Source organism: Staurois parvus, unplaced genomic scaffold (assembly GCF_062004578.1).
Source record: "Staurois parvus isolate SC_StPar_1 unplaced genomic scaffold, SC_StPar_1.0 ptg000116l, whole genome shotgun sequence".
Lineage (NCBI taxonomy): Eukaryota > Metazoa > Chordata > Amphibia > Anura > Ranidae > Staurois > Staurois parvus.
The window spans coordinates 1,082,139-1,090,290 of NW_028317912.1; the positions used below are offsets into that span (position 1 = coordinate 1,082,139).

At 44.2% G+C, this 8,152-nt stretch overlaps 1 protein-coding gene and 1 long non-coding RNA gene across 4 annotated transcripts in view; one reads left to right on the forward strand and one right to left on the reverse strand.

The window, feature by feature from the left end:
- Window positions 1-1,097, reverse strand: part of NCK1 (NCK adaptor protein 1) — a 157,518-nt gene extending 156,421 nt beyond the window's left edge. For 2 of the 3 annotated variants that reach the window (XM_089671945.1, XM_089671944.1), the window contains exon 1: window positions 711-1,097. The gene's annotated coding sequence lies outside the window, so the exon portion shown is untranslated. The remainder of the gene's footprint in view (window positions 1-710) is intronic. The other variant, XM_089671943.1, reaches the window with a different exon arrangement.
- Window positions 648-7,742, forward strand: LOC149467272 (uncharacterized). Its single transcript, XR_016311949.1, has 2 exons — window positions 648-1,029; window positions 7,526-7,742. It is a non-coding gene; the product is annotated as an uncharacterized LOC149467272 (long non-coding RNA).
- Window positions 7,743-8,152: the final 410 nt, after the last annotated feature.

Sequence of the window (8,152 nt, forward strand, 5' to 3'; positions counted from 1 at the left end):
CCTGCGACATCGCCTGCCATGTGGCCACATTCACATCTGCACGACATGGCGCGTTTGTCATATGACAGTATAAGGCAGATCCTTCACCCTACTACATGCAACAAAGTAACCCCTGCATCTTTCTTAGCAGCGACCTGGGCGTATTTCCTAGCCGCCATCGGGGTGCCACTAAGAAATAATCACACTGCATGTATCTACACGTATTTCCAGGAACACAGAGGTGTGAATGGAGCTTGAGTGTACACCAGGGACAGCTGTCAGCCATTCAAATTGTGTGTAGTATACAGACTATGTACACACCAATCAACCTCTAGCTTCAGGAAGACAGAATCTGATTGGTTGCTCCATTTCTGATAGGGACCCCCCCCCCCCCCATTGTTTATAACACACAACTTCAGCTTATGTCCACACAGTCTATCAAACACGAACCAGCTGTCCATGATAACCAATCTGCTCCCAGCTTTCATTTCCAAAACCTTACTGAACACGCTGAAGATAGAAGCTGATTGGTTGGCATGGCCAGCTGCTCCAGTTGTGATCCATCCCCCCCTCTGTCCATGTCATGCACACACAGACATAGAGACTGTGCTCAGTGTCTCCTGTAGTGAGGGGCTCCAGCACTGTCAGCCCCGCAGGCCTCACGCACAGTATTGTGGGACGGCACCCCCTGTGTCAGGCTCTATATGGAGTTGGAAGGTTCCCGCACTCACCTGCAGACTCCCCCGGCTCCGTCCTATATGTGCCCGCCGCCTCCAGCGCTCCTTCTTCAGTCACACACCGCCCGGAGCGCCCAGCTCTACTGACCACAGACAGCCGACCCAGCCTCGCCCCGCCCACCCCGGCAAGCGCATCCACTGGACACGCCCCACCAGCGGCTGAACTCAATCACCACGCCTTAGATTCAACCACGCCCCTCAGCATAGCCACGCCTGCTCTTCTCCTTCAAACACGGCAATGGGGTCCTCGATAGCTTCTTTGTAGATCAGTGCGGCTCTGTGGAGCATCCAGTGACGCGGTACAAAACGGCCGGTGAGCCTTTCCTATGGGTTATGAAAGACTGTTCAAAGCCAGACGTTTCTCGGTGATGACGTTACATGGCTGGCTCCGCCGACCACGCCCCTGAAGGTGGTCCCTTAAAAAGGAATGCTGGGACGACGTAACCGCTCGTAGTGCGCATGCGTGGAATGTGTGCGCTAGCTTGTGGCATGTGTGTTGTGGGGAGGATGGCTGTGGATGGCATGCTGGGCTTTGTAGTGTCCCAGAAGATTCAAGGCTATTGTAGAAACCCGTGTGTTGCATTATCATGAGGCTATATGTTCTTTCTAATGTGAACCTGTGTGTTTCTTATAGGATAAGGAAGTAGGCGGTCTTTTCTTTTGCCATCTGTGTCTCATTGGGGAGATTAACCTTTACTTCCTGTCCCATAGCCAAAATAGGAAGAGAGAACATCCCTACAAATGACAGGGGTTGTAACCCTTACATATACCTAGTGCAGTGACTGGCCTCTGGTCATACAGAGCTGAAACAAATCCTACATAGGTTGTACCTGTTTATCTACATCCCTCTCTCCTGTACATACATTCAAAGTGCAGAATTTATAATGCTTGCCTGAGAGTTCAGAAAAAAGGGACTGGCAGCCAAGGCTACTCTTTGCAGAGCTGAGTGTGTAGATCTCTGAGAGCTGATTGGAGGGAAAAGACACACCCAGGACCAGACTGACAACTCATGGGGCCCCTGAGCAATAGGGGATCATGGGGCCCCTGTGTCCTTGCCCAAACTAAAAAAAGCCTATGAAAAAGGTACCAGGGGCATCTCATGGGGCCCTCTACTAACCCCGGGCCCTCGGGCAGTGCCCGAGTTTCCAAATGGTCAGTCCACCCCTGGACACACCCCTCCACACCGCTCACAGGAACAGCTGAGGCTGTCAATCTGCTGGAGGTCCCTCCCCTGTCACCATTTGTCTCTTGGTGTCAGGAAAACCTGTCAGATTGACACATGCTAATAGCAGAGTAATAAAGCAGCAGACTGAAATAACTAGTGATCTTAACTGAGACAAGTACACACTATAGAAGGTTTTGGTTTGTTCATGTGTGGGGTTTACAACTTTAAGGGAATCTTTTAGAGCCCCCCAGGTCACCAGAACTAGTGCTCCCATTGGAAGATTTCCCATCTTACTTTTCTGGGGACAACCCAAAGTCTGGGATTGTAAGGTGAAGGGTGGGGCAAGCATCATCTCCACCTATTGTATCCTGACAGACCACAAAAGGCTGTAGCAGTTAAGTGTAATTTGCATATTTTAAAGTGTGATGGAGATATTCAGTTATCACGTCTTTATAATGGTTTCTGCACGAGCTGTCAAAACATATTTGAATATAAAATTTGCCAGCAGCACTTATTCAGCGGCGGAAGACTGAAGAAGAAAGATCATCCTACCCTCCCATGTCGCTGCTCTGATTATGAAGCATTTGTCCCTATCTATGGAAAGGGGACTGTAAAGTTTTTGTTGTAAGATAACTTATAGCTGTATGTGTATCATATATAATATGGTATGTTAGTTAAATATGATTAAGATGTTGGTCATATTAGTTATTTTAATCATTAAAATATTGCCTATAATAAAGGGCCACGGCCATTTTGATCCAAATTTGTTGTTGGTGTTTATTTTATTATGCACTGCTCAAAATAATTAAAGGAACACTTTTTAATCAGAGTATAGCATCAAGTCAATGAAACTCCTGGGATATTGATCTGGTCAGTTAAGTAGCAGAGGGGGTTGTTAATCAGTTGCAGCTGCTTTGGTGTTAATGAAATTAACAACAGGTGCATTAGATGAGCAACAATGAGACGACCCCCAAAACAGGAATGGTTTTACAGGTGGAGGCCACTGATATATTTTCTCTACTCATCTTTTCTGATTGTTTTTCACTAGTTTTGAGTTTGGCTAGAGTCATTGTCACTACTGGTAGCATGAGGCGATGCCTGGACCCTACAGAGGTTGCCCAGGCAGTCCAACTCCTCCAGAATGACACATCAATATGTGCCATTGCCAGAAGGTTTGTTGTGCTACCCAGCACAGTCTCAAGAGCATGGATGAGATTCCAGGAGACAGGCAGTTACTCTAGGAGAGCTGGACAGGGCCGAAAAAGGTCCTTAACCCATCAGCAGGACTAGTGTCTGCTCTTCTGTGCAAGGAGGAACAAGATGAGCACTGCCAGAGCCATACAAAATCACCTCCAGCAGGCCACTGGTGTGAATGTCTCTGACCAAACAATCAGAAACAAACTTTATGAGGGTGGCCTGAGAACCCGACGTCCTCAAATGGACCCTGTGCTCACTGCCTGGCACCATAGAGCTCAATTGGCATTTGCCATTGAACACCAGAATTGGCAGGTCCACCACTGGCACCCTGTGCTTTTCACAGATGAGAGCAGGTTCACCTGATCATGTGACAGATATGAAAGGGTCTGGAGAAGCTGTGGAGAACCTTATGCTGCTTGTGACATCGTTCAGCATGACCGTATTGGTGGTGGGTCAGCAGAGGCGGACTGACCATTTGGAAACTCAGGCACTGCCCGAGGGCCCGGGGTCAGTAGGGGGCCCCATGAGATGCCCCTGGTACCTTTTTCATAGACGTTTTTGAGTTTGGGCAAGGACACAGGGGCCCCATGATCCCCTATTGCCTGGGGGCCCCATGAGTTGTCAGTCCGCCCCTGTGGGTCACTGATGGTCTGGGGAGGCATATTCATGGAGGGACGCACAGAAGAGCTCAGAATTCGGACATGACTCTATTTAATCTCACTGAATCTGCTCCGCTAGTGCACTGGACATACAGTCAGGTCCATAAATATTGGGACATCAACACAATTCTAACATTTTTGGCTCTATATACCACCACAATGGATTTGAAATGAAACGAACAAAATGTGCTTTAACTGCAGACTGTCAGCTTTAATTTGAGGGTATTTACATCCAAATCAGGTGAACAGTGTAGGAATTACAACAGTTTGCATATGTGCCTCCCACTTATTAAGGAACCAAAAGTAATGGGACAGAATAATAATCATAAATCAAACTTTCACTTTTTAATACTTGGTTGCAAATCCCTTGCAGTCAATTACAGCCGGAAGTCTGGAACGCATAGACATCACCAGACGCTGGGTTTCATCCCTGGTGATGCTCTGCCAGGCCTCTACTGCAACTGTCTTCAGTTCCTGCTTGTTCTTGGGGCATTTTCCCTTCAGTTTTGTCTCCAGCAAGTGAAATGCATGCTCAATCAGATTCAGGTCAGGTGATTGACTTGGCCATTGCATAACATTCCACTTCTTTCCCTTAAAAAACTCTTTGGTTGCTTTTGCAGTATGCTTTGGGTCATTGTCCATCTGCACTGTGAAGCGGCGTCCAATGAGTTCTGAAGCATTTGGCTGAATATGAGCAGATAATATTGCCCGAAACACTTCAGAATTCATCCTGCTGCATTTGTCAGCAGTCACATCATCAATAAATACAAGAGAACCAGTTCCATTGGCAGCCATACATGCCCACGCCATGACACTACCACCACCATGCTTCACTGATGAGGTGGTATGCTTAGGATCATGAGCAGTTCCTTTCCTTCTCAATACTCTTCTCTTCCCATCACTCTGGTACAAGTTGATCTTGGTCTCATCTGTCCATAGGATGTTGTTCTAGAACTTTGAAGGCTTTTTTAGATGTCGTTTGGCAAACTCTAATCTGGCCTTCCTGTTTTTGAGGCTCACCAATGGTTTACATCTTGTGGTGAACCCTCTGTATTCACTCTGGTGAAGTCTTCTTTTGATTGTTGACTTTGACACACATACACCTACCTCCTGGAGAGTGTTCTTGATCTGGCCAACTGTTGTGAAGGGTGTTTTCTTCACCAGGGAAAGAATTCTTCGGTCATCCACCACAGTTGTTTTCCGTGGTCTTCCGGGTCTTTTGGTGTTGCTGAGTTCACCAGTGCGTTCCTTCTTTTTAAGAATGTTCCAAACAGTTGTTTTGGCCACGCCTAATGTTTTTGCTATCTCTCTGATGGGTTTGTTTTGTTTTTTCAGCCTAATGATGGCTTGCTTCACTGATAGTGACAGCTCTTTGGATCTCATCTTGAGAGTTGACAGCAACAGATTCCAAATGCAAATAGCACACTTGAAATGAACTCTGGACCTTTTATCTGCTCATTGTAATTGGGATAATGAGGGAATAACACACACCTGGCCATGGAACAGCTGAGAAACCAATTGTCCCATTACTTTTGGTCCCTTAATAAGTGGGAGGCACATATGCAAACTGTTGTAATTCCTACACCGTTCACCTGATTTGGATGTAAATACCCTCAAATTAAAGCTGACAGTCTGCAGTTAAAGCACATCTTGTTCATTTCATTTCAAATCCATTGTGGTGGTGTATAGAGCCAAAAATGTTAGAATTGTGTCGATGCCCAATATTTATGGACCTGACTGTATGTGAACAGGCACCATAGGAAGTAATGTTTTTTGACATGTCGTGCAGATTGGATGCGGTTAAACCGCACTCAATCAGCACATATGTGAACAGGCACTAATGGGGGCACAGACAGCAATAACTGACACGTGTTCTAATCCCTCTCCACTCTATCCAATACTAATAAAAAAATACGTTTTGCCTCTAGTTATACTTTAAAATCCCTGTAATATACATTGATGCCCCAGAGGAGATTTGTTTTCTCAACAGAGTTACTCTTTAAAAGATTCATTCACAGAGCCATGGAGGGTTGTACATTGTGAATAGAAGCATACATTTCTAAGCCCATGAGTACACGTGTTTGGGTACAGCTGCCTGTAAAGTCAGTGATGCTGGCAACTGCACATCTGAGCATTTACAGTTGTGTTCAAAATAATAGCAGTGTGTTGAAAAAAGTGAATACAGCTCAAAATCCCTCTAATAGCTTTTATTTCCATACACACAAATGCATTGGGAACACTACACATTCTATTCCAAATCAAAACATGCAGAAAAATATATCACATTTGTGTTGTTCCTGTAAAAAAAATGAAGAAAAGTGAATATTAGACTGTTCAAAAAAATAGCAGTGTTTGTATTCTTCTTTACAAACTCAAACATTCACTATATAAACTGAAAAATGTTTGAAGATTTTGCTTTCCATTGAATCACTTAATGAATATTTAGTTGTATAAGCACTGTTTCTGAGAACTGCTGTACATCTGTGTTGCATGGAGTCAACCAACTTCTGGCACCTGTGAACAGGTATTCCAGACCAGGATGATTGGACTACATTCCACAGTTCTTCTCTATTTCTTGGTTTTGCCTCAGAAACTACATTTTTGATGTCACCCCACACGTTTTCTATTGGATTAAGATTCGGGGATTGGGCTGGCCACTCCATAACGTCAATCTTGTTGGTCTGGAACCAAGATGTTGCAGGTTTACTGGTGTGTTTGGGGTCGTTCTCTTGTTGGAACACCCATTTCAAGGGCATTTCCTCTTCAGCATAAGGCAGCATGACCTCTTCAAGTATTCTGATGTATTCAAACTGATCCATGATCCCTGGTATGCGATAAATAGGCCCAACACCGTAGTATGAGAAACATCCCCATATCATGATGCTTGTGCAACCATGCTTCACTGTCTTCACAGTGTACTGTGGCTTGAATTCAGTGTTTGGGGGTCGTCTGACAAACTGTCTCCGGCCACTAGACCCAAAAAGAACAATCTTACTTTCATCAGTCCACAAAATGTTGCGCCATTTCTGTTTAGGCCAGTCAATGTGCTCTGTGGCAAATTGTAACCTCTTCAGCACATGTCTTTTTTTTCAACAGTGGGACTTTGCGGGGGCTTCTTGCAGATAGCTTGGCTTCACATAGGCGTCTTCTAATTGTAACAGTACTCACAGGTAACTTTAGAACTTCTTTGATCTTCCTGGAGCTGATTGTTGGCTGAGTCCTTGCCATTTTGGCTATTCTTCTATCCATTTGAATGGTAGTTTTTCGCTTTCTTCCACGTCTTTCAGGTTTTGGTTGCCATTTTAAAGCATTTGCGATCATTTTAGCTGAGCAGCCTATCATTTCCTGCACTTCTTTATATGTTTTCCCCTCTCCAATCAACTTTTTAATCAAGGTACGCTGTTCTTCTGAACAATGTCTGGAACGACTCATTTTCCTCAGCATTTCAGAGAGAAATGCACTGTAACCAGCATGTACAACATTTGCTGCCTTCCTTCCTTAAATAAGGGCAATAATTGCCACCTGTTTTTCAAAGAATGAATGACCTCACTAATAGAACTCCACACTGCTATTATTTTGAACATGCCCCTTTCAATTAGTGATTCAATTACATAGAATCAGCAGCATGCATGTCATGACTGTTGGGTCTGTTGGATTTCTATTTCACTACTACACTTGCTAGTAAATTATTTGCCATGTAGAAATATCATTTCTACCAAAAACAGTGATTGATCAGGTTAGTGATGTCTGACTGCTATTATTTTGAACACAACTGTATGTGCTTACAGAGATGAATGAGCTGCCCAGGATGCTGTCTGTTTACTCAGGCTGTGAGGTGAACACCCGGAAAAGGACCCCAAGCAGTAAGAAAATAGAGAAGGCCGGGGAGTGAAGTGGCCTCGGCTTAAAGAGACGTTCCACTCTATCTATCAAAAATGAAAATATACTGTAAACCCCTAACACTTGTTCTGTATACAAAATAAAAAAAACACATACTAGTTCAAAGAGTCCAGTGTTGTCTTGCTTGCAGGCAAAGTTCTCCCTGCTCCGTACTTCCCCAGAACCTCCATCTTGATTCAACAGCTAGCACATGTGTAGACATGCCATGGGTCTGTTTATATACAGTGGGTAAAATAAATATAGAACGTGTCACTATGTTTCTCAGTAAATATATTTCTAAAGGTGCTATTGACATGAAATTTTCACCTCATGTCTGTAACAACCCATGCAATTCATACATACAAAGAAACCAAAACAAATAAGTTCAGAATTTAAGTCGTGTGTAATAAAATGGAATGACACAGGGAAAAAGTATTGAACACGCTAACTTAAAGGCATTTAATACTCTGTACAAAATCTTTTGTTAGTAATGATAGCTTCAAGATGTCTCCTGTATGGAGAAACTAGTGGCATGC